Below are 19,577 nucleotides of genomic sequence, written 5' to 3'. Positions count from 1 at the left end.
GATGCACTGATGCTCCCTCAGTCAGAGGTGCCAAGAAGTCTGATGATAATGATGGTGTCCCATGAGGGGTGGCATCCTCATCCTCCTCAGTGACAGTCTCAGCCCTTGACTGGTGGTCCAGCTAGATGTAGAGGACCACTAGTTGGGGCACAAAGGGCAACCCCTCCCAGATTATCCCTGCACCATCAGCGCCACTGACCAGTCCAGGCTACATAGTGTGGCATGCATCCTGTTTATGTCAGTGCACAATTTCTGCATCCACTCCAAGTGCTGCCTCATATGGTTCTCCATGAGGTTGGCCACTCTCTCAGTGGAGAAGCTCATGTGCTCAAAGTCCTGAGCCATGGTGGCGCCATGAGCTGAATGGACTCATCTATTCTCAGCCCATGACTGCGCACTGCTTCAGGGAACTCTGACTTGTGGAAACACATCTGTTGCTGCTGGTCCAGTTAAAGCCTCCTTTCCTGTGACTCCTGAGGCCCTGCATCTTTGTCCAGATGAGCAGGGCCTTGCCTGTCCTCCACCCTCCAAGGGGAACTGCCCAGAGCTGCATCTGCCTCTGGCACCACCTCCAAATGCTGTGCTCATCCGCAGTGCCACCTTATCTAACCACCTGTGAGGACCCACCAAGGTGACTGTTTCCCCGTTAGTGGAGTGTGTGCTTGTAAGGACTGATAGTGCTTGGTCTGAGCTCTGCTGTGACTGCACTTGGCCCGGTGATGGTGAGTCAGTTGGTCTAATTGCCCAACGTCTGCACCAATGGGAGACACAAGAAGAGATCATGAGAACTAGTCTTTGAGAGCAGAAGCCTCTGCATGTGCTGAGCCTTACCAATGCATCTCAGTCTTTGGTCTGCTATCGGAGGGGCTGGAATGCATCCAGCCCCTTAATCAATGCTTTGCAATCTCTAATCACCATCTCCACCACAGATGTCCATTTTGTCTTGCCTGACTTGCTCTTCATCAGTGACCCAGGTGATGACCATTGCTCCCTCCTCCATGACAGTAATAACTAGCAGGTATGGAACCCCTCCTCCCATCTGGGCCCACTCCCAGGCATTATGTCCATTTCTCCTGCAGGCACAAAAGAGAGCAAGATAAGGCACTGCTGGCCAGCGTCTCCTATTCATTAGAATCTACATGTTTCAGTGCTGGCAGGTCCTCAGCAGCAATATGGCTCTGCGCCTTGCTGAGCAGTGAGTCAGTACCCTGGACACACACTGCTCAGGAGCAGCATGTGCCCTCAGGCTCCTCAGCTGGTGTGTTTGCTGGAGGGCAAATACCCAGAAGCCTATCCTGGCACTCACCTTGCCAGAGCACATAAGGTCACTGAACCTCTGGCTACGTTTTTTGCACACAGAAACTGGGTCCAGTTTTTTTTAGCATTCATTCTTTATTCTTATTTGTTCATGGGATGTGGGCATCGCTGGCTAGGCCCCATTTATTGCCCATCCCTAATTGCCCTTGAGAAGATGGTAGTGAGCTGCCTTCTTGAACCGCTGCAGTCCATGTGGGGTAGGTACAACCACAGTGCTGTCAGGAAGGGAGTTCCAGGATTTTGACCCAGCAACAGTAAAGGAATGGCGATATAGTTCCAAGTCAGGATGGTGTGTGACTAGGAGGGGAACGTGCAGGTGGTGGGGGTTCCCATGCATCTGCTGCCCTTGTCCTTCTAGTTGGTAGAGGTTGAGGGTTTGGAAGGTGCTGTCGAAGGAACCTTGGGCTGTTGCAGCAGTGCATCTTGTGGATGGTACACATTGCTGCCACTGTGCCTCGGTGGTGGAGGGAGTTAATGTTTGAGGATGGGGTTCCAATCAAGCAGCTGCTTTGTCCAAGATGGTGTCGAGCTTCTTGAGTGTTGTTGGAGCTGCACCTATCCAGGCAAGTGGAGAGTATTCCATCACACTCCTGACTTGTGCCTTGTAAATGGTGGACATGCTTTGGGGAGTCGGGGGTGAGTCACTCGCCACAGGATTCCTAGTCTCTGACCTGCTCTCGTAGCCACGGTATTTATATGGCTACTCCAGTTCAGTTTCTGGTCAATAGTAACCCCTAGGATGTTGGTTGTGGGGGATTCAGCGTTTGCAATGCCATTGAATATCAAGGGGAGATGGTTAGATTCTCTCTTGTTGGAGATGGTCATTGCTTGGCACTTGTGTGGCGCAAATGTTACTTGCCACTTATCAACCCAAGCCAGGATATTGTCCAGGTCTTGCTGCATTTCAACACGGACTGCTTCAGTACCTGAAGAGTCGTGAATGGTGCTGAACATTGTGCAGTCATCAGCGAACATCCCCACTTCTGAACTTATGATTGAAGGAAGGTCGTTGATGAAGCAGCTGAAGATGGTTGGGCCTGGGACACTACCCTGAGGAACTCTTGCAGTGATGTCCTGAGGCTGAGATGATTGACCTCCAACAACCACAGTCATCATCCTTTGCGCTAGGTACGACCCCAACCAGCAGAGAGTTATTCCCATGATTCCCAGTGACTCCAGTTATGCTAGGCCTCCTTGATGACATAATCGGTCAAATGCTGCCTTGATGTCAAGGGCAGTCACTCTCACCTCACCTCTGAAGTTCAGCCCTTTTGTCCATGTTTGAACCAAGGCTGTAATAAGGTCAGGAGTGGCCCAGGCAGAAACCAAACTGAGCATCACTGAGCAGGTTATTACTCAGCAAGTGATGCTTGACAGATCTGTCGACGACACCTTCCATCAATTTACTGATGATCGAGTGTAGACTGATGGGGCAGTAAATGGCTGGGTTGCATTTGCCCTGCTTTTTGACTACAGGACATACCAGGGCAATTTTCCACATTGTCAGGTAAATGCCAGTGCTGTAGCTGTACTGGAACAGCTTAGCTAGGGGTGCGGCAAGTTCTGGAGCACAGGTCTTCAGTACTATTGCCAGAATGTCAGGATCCATAGCCTTTGCAGTATCCAGTGCCTTCATTTGTTTCTTGATATCACACGGAGTGAATTGAATTGGCTGAAGTCTGGCATCTGTAATACTGGGGACTTCAGGAGGAGGCCACGATGGATCATCCATTCGGCACTTCTGGCTGAAGATTGTTGCAAATGCTTCAGCCTTATCTTTTACACTGATGTGCTGGGCTCCCCCATCATTGAGGCTGGGGATATTTGTAGAGCCACCTCCTCCAGTTAGTTGTTTAATTATCCACCACCATTCACAACTGGATGTGGCAGGACTGCAGAGCCTAGAACTGTTAGTTGTGGGATCCCTTAGTTCTGTCTATCGCATGCTGCTTACATTGTTTGGCACACAATTAGTCCTGGGTTGTAGCTTCACCAGGTTGACACCTCATTTTGAAGTACGCCTAGTGCTGCTCCTGGCATGCCCTCCTGCACTCTTCATTGAACCAGGCTTGATGGTAATGGTACAGTGGGGGATATGCCAGGCCGTGAGATTACAGATTGTGGTTGAATACAATTCTGCTGCTGCTGATGGCCCACAGCGCCTCATGGATGCCCAGTTTTGCATTGCTAGATCTGTTCGAAATCTATCCCATTTAGCATGGTGATAGTGCCACACAACACGATGGACGGTATCCTCAATGTGAAGGCGGGACTTCGTCTCCACAAGGACTGTGCGGTGGTCACTCCTACCAATACTGTCCTGGATAGATACATGTGTGGCATGCAGATTGTCAAGCATGTTTTTCCCTCTTGTTGGTTCCCCCACCACCTGCCGCAGACCCAGTCTAGAAGCTATGTTCTTCAGGACTCGGCCAGCTCGGTCTGTAGTGTTGCTACCAAGCCACTCTTGGTGATGGACATTGAAGTCCCCCACCCAGAGTACATTCTGCACCCTTGCCACCCTCAGTGCTTGCTCCAAGTGGTGTTCAACATGGAGGAGTACTGATTCATCAGCCAAGAGGGGACGGTAAGTGGTAATCAGCAGGAGGTATCCTTGTCCTCGGTTTGACCTGATGCAATGAGACTTCATGGGGTACGGAGTTGATGTTGAGAACTCGCAGGGCAACTCCCTCCCGACTTACCTTCCAGGAGAGCAGTGGACAGGAGTGAACCTTTGGGAGGAACACAGAGCGGGGAGCAGTTAAATATAGCCCGAGGATCGTGGCCCACAGCACTTAGCTTCCAGGAGAGCAGCAGACAGGAGTCCAGGTGTGCCTAAGTTTGAAAAAAACAAGTGAACAGTGACATCATAGGAAACCTGTAAGGTGATTGGTTGGTGAGTAACTGCTGTCAGGGACTATCAGTAAATAGCTGGGTTAGTGCACTACTGTTAAGATGTGTGTGTAAATAGCTGGATTATAGCATCTCAACAACTGGCAGACTAAAAATGAGTAAAAATTAAGTACTAATAATAAGGAACAAGTGAGTATCTGGTGAGTATTTTATTTGGGGGGTAAGGTTTATTTTAATAATGAACTGCACTGATTATTAGTAGGATTTATCAGTACCGGTAAGGTTTTATTAATAGTTCTAAAGCGTTGTAGTATTGGTAAGGTTTTTTTTTTAGCAGTAGCAACCAGTTAACTAAGAAATAAAGGAATGCAGGTGAGCTTCAATCTTGAAAGTGCACCCACTGTGCTAAGTGGGAGCTCCAGGACGCTTCCCATATCCTGGAGAACTATTTGTGCATGAATTGTTCAGGCCCAGATGAGATGTATCCCAGGCTGTTATGTGAGGCAACGGAAGAGATAGCAGGGGCTCTGGCACAAATTTTCAAATCCTCTCTGGCCACAGGAGAGGTACCAGAGGACTGGAGGACAGCAAATGTAGTACCATTATTCAAGAAGGGTAGCATGGATAAACCAGGAAATTACTGGGTCTAACGTCAGTGGTAGGGAAACTATTGGAAAATATTCTGAGGGACAGGATTAATCTCCACTTGGAGAGGCAGGGATTAATCAGGGATAGTCAGTATGACTTTGTCAGGGGGAGATCGTGTCTAACTAACTTGATCAAATTTTTTGAGGCAGTGACTAGATGTGTGGATGAAGGTAAAGCAGTTGATGTCGTCTACATGGACTTCAGTAAGGCTTTTGATAAGGTCCCGCATGGAAGATTGGTTAAGAAGGTCAGAGCCCATGGGATCCAGGGCAATTTGGCAAATTGGATCCAAAATTGGCTGAGTGACAGGAGGCAGAGGGTGATGGTCAAGGGTTGTATTTGCAAGTTTTTTTTTATTCATTCACGGGATGTGGGCGACGCTGGCCAGGCCAGCATTTATTGCCCATCCCTAATTGCCCTTGAGAAGGTGGTGGTGAGCTGCCTTCTTGAACTGCTGCAGTCCATTTCGGGTAGGCATACCCACAGTGCTGTTAGGAAGGGAGTTCCAGGATTTTGACCCAGTGACAGTGAAGGAACAACGATATAGTTCCAAGTCAGGATGGTGTGTGACTTGGAGGGGAACTTGCAGGTGGTGGTGTTCCCATGTATTTGCTGCCCTTGTCCTTCTAGTTGGTAGAGGTCGCAGGTTTGGAAGGTGCTGTCTAAGGAGTCTTGGTGCATTGCTGCAGTGCATCTTGTAGATGGTACACACTGCTGTCACTGTGCGTCGGTGGTGGAGGGAGTGATTGTTTGTAGATGGGGTGCCAATCAAGCGGGCTGCTTTATCCTGGATGGTGTCGAGCTTCTTGAGTGTTGTTGGAGCTGCACCCATCCAGGCAAGTTGAGTGTATTCCATCACACTCCTGACTTGTGCCTTGTAGATGGTGGACAGACTTTTGGGAGTCAGGAGGTGAGTTACTCGCCTCAGGATTCCTAGCCTCTGACCTGCTCTTGTAGCCACGGTATATATATGGCTACTCCAGTTCAGTTTCTGGTCAATGGTAGCCCTTAGGATGTTGATAGTGGGGGATTCAGCGATGGTAATGCTGTTGAATGTCAAGGGGTGATGGTTAGATTCTCTCTTGTTGGAGATGGTCATTGCCTGGCACTTGTGTGGCGCACATGTTACTTGCCACTTATCAGCCCAAGTCCAGGTCTTGCTGCATTTCTACACGGACTGCTTCAGTATCTGAGGAGTCACGAATGGTGCTGTACATTGTGCAATCATCAGTGAACACCCCCACTTCTGACCTTATGATTGAATGAAGGTCATTGATAAAGCAGCTGAAGATGGTTGGGCCTAGGACACTACCCTGAGGAACTCCTGCAGTGATGTCCTGGAGCTCAGATGATTGACCTCCAACAACCATAACCATCATCCTTCGCGCTAGGTTTGACTCCAGCCAGCGGAGGGTTTTCCCCCTGATTCCCATTGACTTCAGTTTTGCTCGGGCTCCTTGATGCCATACTCGGTCAAATGCTGCCTTGATGTCAAGGGCACTCACTCTCACCTCACCTCTTGAGTTCAGCTCTTTTGTCCATGTTTGAACCAAGGCTGTAATGAGGTCAGGAGCTGAGTGACCCTGGCGGAACCCAAACTGAGCGTCACTGAGCAGGTTATTGCGAAGCAAGTGCCGCTTGATGGCACTGTTGATGACACCTTCCATCACTTTACTGATAATTGAGAGTAGGCTGATGAGGCGGTAATTGGCCGGGTTGGACTTGTCCTGCTTTTTGTGTACAGGACATACCTGGGCAATTTTCCATATTGCAGGGTAGATGCCAGTGTTGTCGCTGTACTTAAACAGCTTGGCTAGGGGTGCGGCAAGTTCTGGAGCACAGGTCTTCAGTACTATTGCCGGAATATTGTCAGGGCCATAGCTTTTGCAATATCCAGTGCCTTCAGTCGTTTCTTGATATCATGCGGAGTGAATCGAATTGGCTAGTCTGGCATCTGTGATGCTGGGGCCTTCAGGAGGGGGCCAAGATGGATCATCAACACGGCACTTCTGGCTGAAGATTGTTGCAAATGCTTCAGCCTTATCTTTCGCACTGATGTGCTGGGTTCCCCCATCGTTGAGGATGGGGATATTTGTGGAGCCACCTCCTCCAATTATTTGTTTAATTGTCCACCACCATTCACGGCTGGATGTGGCAGGACTGCACAGCTTAGATCTGATCCGTTGGTTACGGGATCGCTTAGCTCTGTCTATCGCATGCTGCTTACGCAGTTTGGCACGCAGATAGTCCTGTGTTGTAGCTTCACCAGGTTGACACCTCATTTTGAGGTACACCTGGTGCTGCTCCTGGCATGCCCTTCTGCACTCTTCATTGAACCAGGGTTGGTCTGCTGGCTTGATGGTAATGGTAGAGTGGGGGATATGCCGGGCCATGAGGTTACAGATTGTGGTTGAGTACAATTCTGCTGCTGCTGATGGCCCACAGCGCCTCATGGATGCCCAGTTTTGCATTGCTAGATCTGTTCGAAATCTATCCCATTTAGCACGGTGATAGGGCCACACAACACGATGGACGGTATCCTCAATGTGAAGGTGGGACTTCGTCTCCACAAGGACTGTGCGGTGTTCACTCCTACCAATACAGTCATGGACAGAAGCATCTGCAGCAGGCAGATTGGTGAGGACGAGGTCAAGTATGTTTTTCCCTCTTGTTGGTTCCCCCACCACCTGCCGCAGACCCAGTTTAGCAGCTATGTCCTTTAGGACTCAGCCAGCTCGGTCAGTAGTGGTGCTACCGAGCCACTCTTGGTGATGCACATTGAAGTCCCCCACCCAGATTACATTTTGTGCCCTTGCCACCCTCAATGCTTCCTCCAAGTGGTGTTCAACATGGTGGAGTACTGAGTCATCAGCTAAGGGAGGGCGGTAGGTGGTAATCAGTAGGAGGTTAGCTTGCCCATGTTTGACCTGATGCCATGAGACTTCATGGGGTCCAGAGTCGATGTTGAGGACTCCTAGGGCAACTCCCTACCTAATGTATACCACTGTGCCACCACCTCTGGTGGGTCTGTCCTGCTGGTGGGACAGGACATACCCAGGGATGGTGATGGCAGTGTCTGGGACATTGTATGTAAGGTATGATTCCGTGAGTATGACTATGTCAGGCTGTTGACAGCTCTCCCAACTTTGGCATAAGCCCCCAGATGTTAGTAAGGAGGACTTTGCAGGGTCGACAGGGCTGGGTTTGCCGTTGTCGTTTCCGGTGCCTAGGTCGATGCCGGGTGGTCCGTCCGATTTCATTCCTTTTTATTGACTTCATAGCCGTTAGGTCCAACTGAGTGGCTTGCTCGGCCATTTCAGAGGGCATGTAAGAGTTAACCACATTGCTGTGGGTCTGGAGTCACATGTAGGCCAGACCAGGTAAGGACAGCAGATTTCATTCCCTAAAGGACATTAGTGAACCAGATGGGTTTTTACAGCAATCGACAATGGTTTCATGGCCATCGTTAGACTAGCTTTTAATTCCAGATTTATTAATCCAGTGGAAGCCTGTGACCAGTGGTGTACCACAGAGATCGGTGCTGGGACCCTCGCTGTTTGTTGTGTACATTAATGATTTAGACGTGAATATAGGAGGTATGATCAGTAAGTTCGCAGATGACACGAAAATTGGTGGTGCCGTAAATAGTGTGGAGGAAAGCCTTAGACTACAGGACAATATAGATGGGCTGGTAAGATGGGCGGAGCAGTGGCAAATGGAGTTTAATCCTGAGAAGTGTGAGGTGATGCACTTTAGGAGGTCTAACAAGGCAATGGAATATAAAATTGATGGTAGGACCCTAGGGAGTACAGATGGTCAGAGGGCTCTTGGTGTACTTGTCCATAGATCACTGAAGGCAGCAGCACAGGTAGATAAGGTAGTTAGGAAGGCATTTGGGATACTTGCCTTTATTAGCCGAGCACAGAATATAAGAGCAGGGAGGTTATGATGGAGCTGTATAAAACGCTAGTTAGGCCACAGCTGGAGTACTGTGTACAGTTCTGGGCACCACACTATAGGAAGGATGTGATTGCACTGGAGAGGAGATTCACCAGGATGTTGCCTGGGCTGGAGCATTTCAACTATGAAGAGAGACTGGATAGGCTAGGGTTGTTTTCCTTGGAGCAGAGAAGGCTGAGGGGAGACCTGATTGAGGTGCACAAAATTATGAGGGGCATTGATAGTATAGATAGGAAGAATCATTTTCCCTTAATGGAGTGGCCAATAACCTGGGGGCATAGATTTAAGGTAAGGGGCAAGAGGTTTAGAGGCGATTCGAGGAAAAAAAATTTCACTGAAAGGGTGGTTGGAATCTGGAACACACTGCCTGAAGGGGTGTTTTTTTATTTTTATTTATTTAGAGATACAACACTGAAACAGGCCCTTCGGCCCACCAAGTCTGTGCCGACCAACAACCACCCAATTATACTAACCCTACAGTAATCCCATATTCCCTATCACCTCCCTACACTAGGGGCAATTTACAACGGCCAATTTACCTCTCACCTGCAAGTCTTTTGGATGTGGGAGGAAACCGGAGCACCCGGCGAAAACCCACAGGGAGAACTTGCAAACTCCGCACAGGCAGTACCCAGAATCGAACCCGGGTCCCTGGAGCTGTGAGGCTGCGGTGCTAACCACTGCATTTGGAATCTGGAACACACTGACTGAAGAGGTGGTAGAGGCAGGAACCCTCACAACATTTAAGAAGTATTTAGATGAGCATTTGAAACGCCATCGCATGCAAGGCTATGGGCCAAGTGCTGGAAAATGGGATAAAAATAGATGGGCCGAAGTCCCTGTTTCTGTGCTGCATAACTCTATGACTGTGTGACTCTTATTGAAGCAGCTTGAGCTCCAGGTTTTGGAACTTGAGCGGCGGCTGGCAACACTGCAATGCAATCATGAGGATGAGAGCTACATGGATAGCACATTTGTAGATGTGGTCATGCCACAGCTTAAGAGCATGCAGGAAAAGAGAGAATGGGTGACCTCAAGGCAGTCAAAAAGAATCAGGCAGATAGTGCAGGAGATCCCTGAGTGCATCTCACTCTCCAACAGGTATTCAGTTCTGAAAACTGAGGAAAGTGATACTTCACCTGGGGAGTGCAGCCACAGCCAAGTCCATGGCACCACAGGTGACTCAGCTGCACAGCGGGATACAGGGAATAATGGAACAGCCATAGTGACAGGTAATTCAATAGTCAGGGGAATTGACAGGCATTTCTGTGGCCGCAGACGTGAATCCAGAATCGTATGTTGCTTCCCTGGTGCCAGGGTCAAGGATGTCACTGAGCAGCTGCAGAGCATGCTGAAGTGGGAGGTAAACAGCCAGTTGTCATGGTCCACATCAGAACCAATAACATTGGTAGAAAGAGGGATGTGGTCCTGCAGTCAGAATTTAGGGAGCTAGGTAAGAAATTAGCAAGCAGGACTTCAAAAGTAGTCATCTCTGGATTACTCACAGTGCCACGTGTGAGTATAGAAACAGAAGGATAAGACAGATGAATGCATGGCTGGAAAGATGGTGCAGAAGGGAGGGCTTTGGCTTCCTTGGACATTGGGACCGACTCTGGGGGAGATGGGACCTGTACAGGCTGGACAGGTTGCACCTGAACAGAGCCGGGACTGGGTTCCTTGCAGGACGTTTTGCTCGTGCTGTTGGGGAGGGTTTAAACTAGTTTGGCAGGGGGATGGGGACCTGAGGGTAGACTCAGTTGGGACAACTGGTACAGTTTGGGCGGCACAGTGGCGCAGTGGTTAGCACCGCAGCCTCACAGCTCCAGGAACCCGGGTTCGATTCCGGGTACTGCCTGTGTGGAGTTTGCAAGTTCTCCCTGTGTCTGCGTGGGTTTTCTCCGGGTGCTCCGGTTTCCTCCCACAAGCCAAAAGACTTGCAGGTTGATAGGTAAATTGGCCATTATAAATTGTCACTAGTATGGATAGGTGGTAGGGAAATATAGGGACAGGTGGGGATGTTTGGTGGGAATATAGGATTAGTGTAGGATTAGTCTAAATGGGTGGTTGATGTTCGGCACAGACTCGGTGGGCCGAAGGGCCTGTTTCAGTGCTGTATCTCTAATCTAAAAAAAAATGAAAATGGAAGGCAGAAAATGAATGGATGAGTCTGGAAGACAGAGGAAACAAAGGTTAGAACATTTTAAAAAAGAGTATGGCAGTGCTCAATAGTATCTATTTCAATGCAAGGAGTATAGCAAATAAAGCAGATGAGCTGAGGGCACAGATAGACATGTTGCAGTATGATATAGCTATTACAGAAACATTGCTTCAGGAGGGACAGGGATGGCAGCTCAACATTCCTGGTTACAGGGTTTTCAGATGCAACAGGGAGGGGGATAAGAAAGGTGGGGGAGTGGCAATTTTGGTCAAATAAACTAATACAGCTGTGAGGAGGGGTGATACGTTGGAAAGTTTATCAAATGAGGCCATATGGATTGAGCTAAGGAACAAAAAAGGGGCAATTACACTATTGGGTGTGTACGATAGACCCCCCAAACAGTCAGAGGGAGATAGAAGAGCAAATATGTAAGCAAATCGCTGAGAAGTGCAAGAACAATAGGGCAGTAATAGTAGGGGATTTTAACTACCCCAATATTAACTGGGATAGTTTTAGCGTGAAAGGAATTGAGGGATCAGAATTCTTGAGCTGCATTCAGAAGAACTTTTTTGGCCAGTATGTAACAAGTCCAACAAGAGAGGGCACAGTTTTAGACTTAGTTATAGAAAATGAAAATGGGCAGGTGGAAGGAGTGGCAGTGGGAGAGCATTTTGGTGGTAGTGATCATAATTCTAGCAGTTTTAACATATTTATGGAAAAGGACAGAGATAGAACATGAGTTAAAGTTCTCAACTGGGGCAAGACCAATTTTACTAAACTGAAGAGTGATTTAGCGAAAGTGGACTGGAAACAGCTACCTGAAAGTAAATCAGTGTCAGAGCAGTGGGAGGCATTCAAAGGGGAGATTCAGGGGTTCAGAGTAAACATGTTCCCACAAAGAAAAAGGGTGAGACGACCAAATCTAGAGCCCCATGGATGTCAAGGAGCTTACAGGGTAAGATAAGGCAGAAAAGGAAAGCTTATGTCCGACACCAAGAACTCAATACTACAAAAAGCTAAGAGGAGTATAGAGAGTGGAGGGGTGAAATCAAAAAGGAAATTAGGAAAGCAAAGAGAGGGCATGAAAGAATATTGGCAAGCAAAATTAAGGTGAACCCAAAGATGTTTTATCAATACATTAAGAGTAAGAGGATAACAAAGGAGAGAGTAGGACCCATAAAAGACCAAAAAGGTAACTTATGTGTAGGGGCGGAAGATATTCGTGTTGTTCTGAATGAATAATTTGCGTCTGTCTTCACAAAAGAGGGGGACAATGCAGATATTGTAGTTAAGGAGAAGGAGTGTGAAGTATTGGATGAGATAAATATAAGGAGAGAGGAAGTATTAATGGGATTAGCATCCATGAAAGTTGATAAATCACCAGGGCCGAATGAAATGTAACCCAGGCTGTTAAAAGAAGCAAGAGAGGAAATAGCAGAAGGTCTGGCCATCTTTTCCAGTCCTCACTGGATACAGGTGTTGTGCCGGAGGATTGGAGAACTGCTAAAGTTGTACCTCTGTGTAAAAAGAGAGCGAGGGATTGACCGAATAATTACAGGCCAGTCAGTCTAACCTCAGTAGTGGGCAAATTATTGGAATCTATTCTGAGAGACAGGTTAAATGGTCACTTATAAAGACAGAGGTTAATCAAGGATAGTCAGCATGGATTTGTTAAGGGACAATATTGTTTGACCAACTTGATCGAATTTTTTGAAGAAGTAACAAGGTAGTGCAATTGATGTGGTCTACATAGATTTTAGCAAGGCTTTTGACAAGGTCTCACTTGGCAGACTGGTTAAAAAAATAAAATCCCATGGGATCCAGAGAAATGCAGCAAGGTGGATACAAAATTGGCTCAGTGGCAGGAAAGAAAGGGTAATTGTTGACGGGTGTTTTTGCAACTGGAGGGCTGTTCCAAGTGGCGTTCGGCAGGGCTCAGTACTGGGTTCCCTGCTTTTTGTGGTATATATTAACGATTTGGACGTAAATGTAGGGGGCATGATCAAGAAGTTTGCAGATGACACAAAGATTGGCCATGTGGTAGATAGCGAGGAGGATAGTTGTAGGCTGCAGGAAGATATTGATGGGCAGATGGGCAGAAAAGTGGCAAATGGAATTCAACCCGGAGAAGTGTGAGGTGATGCATTTGGGGAGGTCAAAGAAGGCAAAGGAATACACGATTAATGGAAAAACACTGAGAAGTAGAGGAAGTGAGGGACCTTGGAATGAATGTCCACAGATCCCTGAAGGTAGCAGGACAGGTCGATAAGGTGGTTAAGAAGGCATATGGAATCCTTTCCTTTATTAGCCAAGGTATAGAATATAAGATCAGGGAGGTTATGCTGGAACTGTATAACTCATTGGTTAGGCCACAACTTGAGTACTGTGTGCAGTTCTGGTCACCTCATTACAGAAAGGATGTGATTGCCACAGAGCGGGTACAGAGGAGATTTACAAGGATGTTGCCAGGACTGTAAAAATGTAGCTATGAGGAAAGATTGGATAGGCTGGGGTTGTTCTCCTTGGAACAGACAAGGCTGAGGGGAGATCTGATTGAAATGTACAAAATTTTGAGGTGCCTGGATAGAGTGGAGGTGAAGGGTCCATTCACCTCAGCAGAGAGGTCAGTGACTAGGGTGAATAGAATTAAAGTGTTTGGTAGAAAAATTAGAGGGGAGATGAGGAAAACCTTTTTCACCCAGCGGGTGGGGAGGGGGGAGGAATCTGGAACTCACTCATTCAAAAGGAGTCTGGATATGCACCTCAGGTTTTGTAATCTGCAGGGCTACAGGCCAAATGCTGGAAGGTGGGATTAGAATAGGTGGATCATTTTTCGGCCAGCAGACATGAAAACTGACTTAAACTTTCTATGATTCTATATACCACTGTGCCGCCACCTCTGCTGGGTCTGTCCTGCCGGTGGGACAGGACATACCCAGGGATGGTGATGGCGGTGTCTGGGACATTGTCTGTGAGGTATGATTTTGTGAGTATGATTATGTCAGGCTGTTGCTTGACTAGTCTGTGGGACAGCTCTCCCAACTTTGGCACAAGCCCACAGATGTTAGTAAGGAGGTCTTTGCGAGGTCGACAGTGCTGGATTCGCTGTTGTCATTTCCGGTGCCTCAATCGATATCACGTGGTCCGTCCGGTTGCATTCCTGATCGACTTTGTCGTGGTTAAATACAACCGAGTGACTTGCTAGGCCATTTCAGAGGGCATTTAAGAGTCAACCACATTGCTGTGGGTCTGGAGTCACATGTAGGCCTAACCAGAGAAAGACTGCAGATTTCCTTCCCTAAAGGGCATTAGTGAATCAGATGGGTTTTTACGACAATCAGCAATGGTTTCATGGCCATCATTAGACTAGCTTTTAATTTCAGTGTTATGAATTGAAGTGAAATGAATTCAAATGCCTTGGTGGGATTCAAACCCATGTCCCCAGAGCAAGACCTGGGTCTCTGGTTTACTAGTCCAGACAGAACATCACTACGCCACTGCCTCCTTGGAGCGTGATGTGCAGAAACTAGGTCCAGTGTACAAAAAAACAAAGAACAGTGCAGCGCAGGAGCAGGCCATTCGGCCCTCCAAGCCTGCGCCGATCTTGATGCCTGCCGAAACTAACACCTTCTGCACTTCCGGGGCCCATATCCCTCTATTCCCTTCCTATTCATATATTTGTCAAGATGTCTCTTAAACGTCGCTATCATATCTGCTTCCACCACCTCCCCTGTCAGCAAGTTCCAGGCACTCACCACCCTCTGTGTAAAAAACCTGCCTCGCACATCCCCTCTAAACTTTGCCCCTCGCACCTTAAACCTATGTCCCCTAGTAACTGACTCTTCCACCCTGGGAAAAAGCTTCTGACTATCCACTCTGTCCATGCTGCTCATAACTTTGTAAACCTCTATCATGTTGCCCCTCCACCTCCGTCGTTCCAGTGAAAACAATCTGAGTTTTTCCAACCTCTCCTCATAGCTAATGCTCTCCAGACCAGGCAACATCCTGGTAAACCTCCTCTGTACCCTCTCCAAAGCCTCCACGTCCTTCTGGTAGTGTGGCGACCAGAATTGCACGCAATATTCTAAGTGTGGCCTAACTAAGGTTCTGTTCAGCTGCAACATGACTTGCCAATTTTTATACCCTATGCCCCGACTGATGAAGGCAAGCATGCCGTATGCCTTCTTGAATACCTTATCCACCTGCGTTGCCACTTTCAGTGACCTGTGGACCTGTACGCCCAGATCTCTCTGCCTGTCAATACTCCTAAGGGTTCTGCCCTTTACTGTATACCTCCCACCTGCATTAGACCTTCCAAAATGCATTACCTCACATTTGTCCGGATTAAACTCCATCTGCCATTTCTCCGCCTAAGTCTCCAACCGATCTATATCCTGCTGTATCCTCTGACAATCCTCATCATTATCTGCAACTCCACCAACCTTTGTGTCGTCCGCAAACTTACTAATCAGACCAGCTACATTTTCCTCCAAATCATTTATATATACTCCAAACAGCAAAGGTCCCAGCACTGATCCCTGCAGAACACCACTAGTCACATCCCTCCATTCAGAAAAACACCCATCCACTGTTACCCTCTGTCTTCTGTGACTGAGCCAGTTCTGTATCCATCTTGCCAGCTCACCTCTGATCCCGTGTGACTTCACCTTTTGCACCAGTCTGCCATGCGGGACCTTGTCAAAGGCTTTACTAAAGTCCATATAGACAACATCCACCGCCCTTCCCTCATCAATCATCTTCGTCACTTCCTCAAAAATCTCAATCAAATTAGTAAGACACGACCTCCCCTTCACAAAACCATGCTGTCTCTCGCTAATAAGTTTGTTTGTTTCCAAATGGGAGTAAATCCTGTCCCGAAGAATCCTCTCTAATAGTTTCCCTACCACTGACATAAGGCTCACCGGCCTATAATTTCCTGGATTATCCTTACCACCCTTCTTAAACAAAGGAACAACATTGGCTATTCTCCAGTCCTCTGGGACCTCACCTGTGGCCAATGAGGATGCAAAGATTTCTGTCAAGGCCCCAGCAATTTCTTCCCTTGCCTCCATCAGTATTCTAGGGTAGATCCCATCAGGCCCTGGGGACTTATCTACCTTAATGCTTTGCAAGACACCCAACACCTCCTCCTTTTTGATAATGAGATGACTCAGACTATCTGCACTCCCTTCCCTAGGCTCATCATCCACCAAGTCCTTCTCCTTGGTGAATACTGATGCAAAGTACTCATTTAGCACCTCACCCATTTCCTCTGGCTCCACGCATAGATTCCCATCTCTGTCCTTGAGTGGGCCAACCCTTTCCCTGGTTACCCTCTTGCTCTTTATATATGTATAAAAAGCCTTGGGATTTTCCTTAATCCTGTTTGCCAATGACTTTTCATGTATTTTTTTTAATTCATTCTTGAGATGTGAGCGTCACTGTCAAGGACAGCATTTATCAGCAAGATGGAGCTGATATTACTTCAGAAGAATTATGTGTTATGACCAGGTGAGAAAGGAGTCAAAGACAAATAAATCAGCCAAACAGGTTTTCTTCAGTTTAATGAAGAAAGATTGAACTTTATTTAATTTAAACTCCAATTCAGATACGCGACGTGCCCACGCTAGCATGCACAGATGATACACACATGCAGATAGAGACAGTGAAGAGCAGAAGAAATAAAGTGGGAAAGTTTGAAGCAATATCTGAAGATGGTTTTGGTCACTGTTCTTAGAGCTCGCAGTAGAGTCCTTGATTGGAGGTAGATCTTGTCTTTTCATTGGGGCCCAGTATTCTTCTTAAACCTTGTTTCATGTAGGAGACTTTTCTCTCTTGAGGTTCACGAGTCTTCAGTGGATTTGGAGTTCTGTGAGAAAGAAATGGAGCAGACAGGAAAGGTCTTCTTAGTCCAGGAGCAAACAGTCTCTCTCAGTTCAAACTCTCTCTGGCTAGTTCAAGTAAAACCCTGGAATAGCCGGTTAATCATGTGACCAGTTGATTTAACCAGTCTTGGCCTTTGTGGATTGTATCGCCTTAGCAATCTCTGGAAAGCTCTTGCTTACACCTTCAAGGTCTGGTGATCAAAATCCATTGTGGGTTAAATGGACCAGGAAATAGCTCTTTTTCTCTACAGGCACTGTCTGTTAGTATGCAAATGTCCTTCCAGCCAAGTGTCTGGTGATTTTTTAACAAATTCTTTCTTCACTCCAGCAACAGTTTAAAATCAATGTTCCTATGACAAAATGAATATGCCTCATTTTTTACAGGTGGGGGTCTGCATGACACCTCCACACCCAGCGGAATGGAATGCAATTTTTAAAGAGAGCATTTCATTAAAAGGGTCGAGGGAGAAAATATAAGATGCAGGGAAAAACACACGTCTCTCTCATTCATTCACATTCACTCATAAATCCTAAAACTTATTACAGGCTGTCTTTTCTTGGTGCCAGTGCTTTAGCCTCTAGGACACTCCTGTCTGCAGGTATTTGTGCAGGCTCTACTGCACTCCCCTGTGGCACTTTGACTGGGTGAGGCATCACCCTCATGGTTTCTCTGCCCTCTAGAGGTATTTCTTTGTCTCTGCAGGTTCCTGTAAATGCTGTTAGCAACTCTGGTGGGGTGCCTCTAGTGTCTGCATTTACATAGGAGGATGTGGGGGTCTAATTTTTCAAATGTTTCGGTGTTGGCTGAATGGACAGTAAGCGTTTCATCTGGGGTTCCTCCTGGACTTCCTTTAACCTGCCCTCTTGGTCGACTTTTCCCCTTTCCTTTCTAACCTTCTGCCAACCTTGTGCCTGCCTGTCTCCTTTTGTTCTCGGCTGGGGTTCCTTACACTTCACCAGCCCTCTGCTGGAGAGTCCTCCTAACACCAGTACAGGACTTAGGAGTGCAGGTTTCACTGTAGGTTGGGGTTTCCCCTCAACCTATCACATGTGGCAACTCCTGCAGCATTCCACCACATCTGTGTGGAGTTTTGGCCAGTCAAACTCCTGTCTTTTGCGGGCTTTGGTCTTTCACATACCAGCATGTACAGCCACTGTAATCTCGTGGGCCCTTCTTAATATTTCTCTCCGGTACCTCTGTGGCATCACTAACTGGTGAACTACTGTCAACTCCTTGCTCTCAGGTCTGTGAGGAGAACTCCATTTCCTCATCAGTACCTCATTCTTTAAATAGTAGCAATCAGCGACTCCCTCTGCTTCACTTTCAGACTGGGCAGCCTGTGCTAACTGTAGCAATACTGGGTCAGCTCGCTGAGCCTCAGCTGGGGAAAATCCATTTAACTCATTCCCTGGGTCTCCTAAATTTCCAAAGAAAGTCTCAGGCAGACAGACCTCATGGTCATCTGCCTGCAGTGCCAATGCAGTCTCCTCTGGGGGAGCTGGTTTGGTCAAGGCCTGATCCACTACACATTCAGGGAAACTGCAGGGGTCCATCTCCTGCCACTGCCCTGTCTCTCTGACCTCCTGCGGTCTTTCTTGCACTACTGGGGGGGGGGGGCTACCACCTTCACACCCGCCAGATCATGACCTAGGAGCAGATCAACCGTGTCCACGGACAAACTAGGGATAATCCCTACGGTCACCAGTCCCAAAACCAGGTCGCACTCCAGGTGCACCCGGTGTACAGGTACATGCATACACTGCCCTCCAATACCATTCACCACCATTCTGGTGTTCACTGCACTCTCTGGGGGAAAGGTCAGGCCTTTTCCCAGTAAAAAGGGATCTTTATAATATGCCTCATTCTTGGCAGGTGGGGGCCTGCATGACACATGTAAAACAAAAAAGCAGAGTGGGACAGGAATAGACAGAGAGATAAACGATAAGTAGCCAAGATTAGTGTATTCATCTTGACAGGCTGTTAAGCAAGGTCCTGGATTCTAAAATACAGAAACAACAGCATCTCTTATGGACAAAATGTCATTTACTCACCAAAGCTAGCGACAAAATTAGATAAACACAATTACAAATAAAGAGTGCCCTTCAGTTCCTCCAATAAAGTGATTCTCTTAAATTCACTTATGTCTATATCTCAGTCTATCACTGTCAATTCCAATTCAGCTCTGACAAGATCATTATACGCAAAAAAAAATATGCAAAAGGTTGAGCAATTGTTGCTGCATGTATTATTCAGCTATAAAATGCTTAGTCACTATCTGTATGATTGTGCTCCAGACTAATCCATTTGTGTCCAAGCCAAATCTCTTACCTGTTAGCAAAGTGCACTTTTAATGCAGACAACTTTCGAATGACATTGGCCACTCAGGTTATCCACCCTCAAACTGGATTGTAAATGATGCACATTGCAGTTATTGACCTTTGACATACTTGTAAAATTTGTCCTTTCATTTGCAGCAAAAAAATCAGTTAATGTCATTGAAACATAATAAAGTTTTGCAACGGCTTGCCCAAAAGTTTTTAAAACTGCAACTTGTTGCAGCAGAGAACTGAAAGTGATCAATGTCCCCAGACTGAAGTCACAACCACCAGAAAAATCTATGAACAACCCAGGCCTGCAACTTTAAAAGATAAAACTGTTCTCTGAGAAGGTTCAACAGGTTTACTGTGAACCCCAAACACCTACCACACTTGAAACCACTTACCCTTTTCCTCTCTATCTATCTATTCTTGTGTGC

Source organism: Heterodontus francisci, chromosome 13 (assembly GCF_036365525.1).
Source record: "Heterodontus francisci isolate sHetFra1 chromosome 13, sHetFra1.hap1, whole genome shotgun sequence".
Lineage (NCBI taxonomy): Eukaryota > Metazoa > Chordata > Chondrichthyes > Heterodontiformes > Heterodontidae > Heterodontus > Heterodontus francisci.
Note: the sequence above shows the minus strand (reverse complement) of the source record.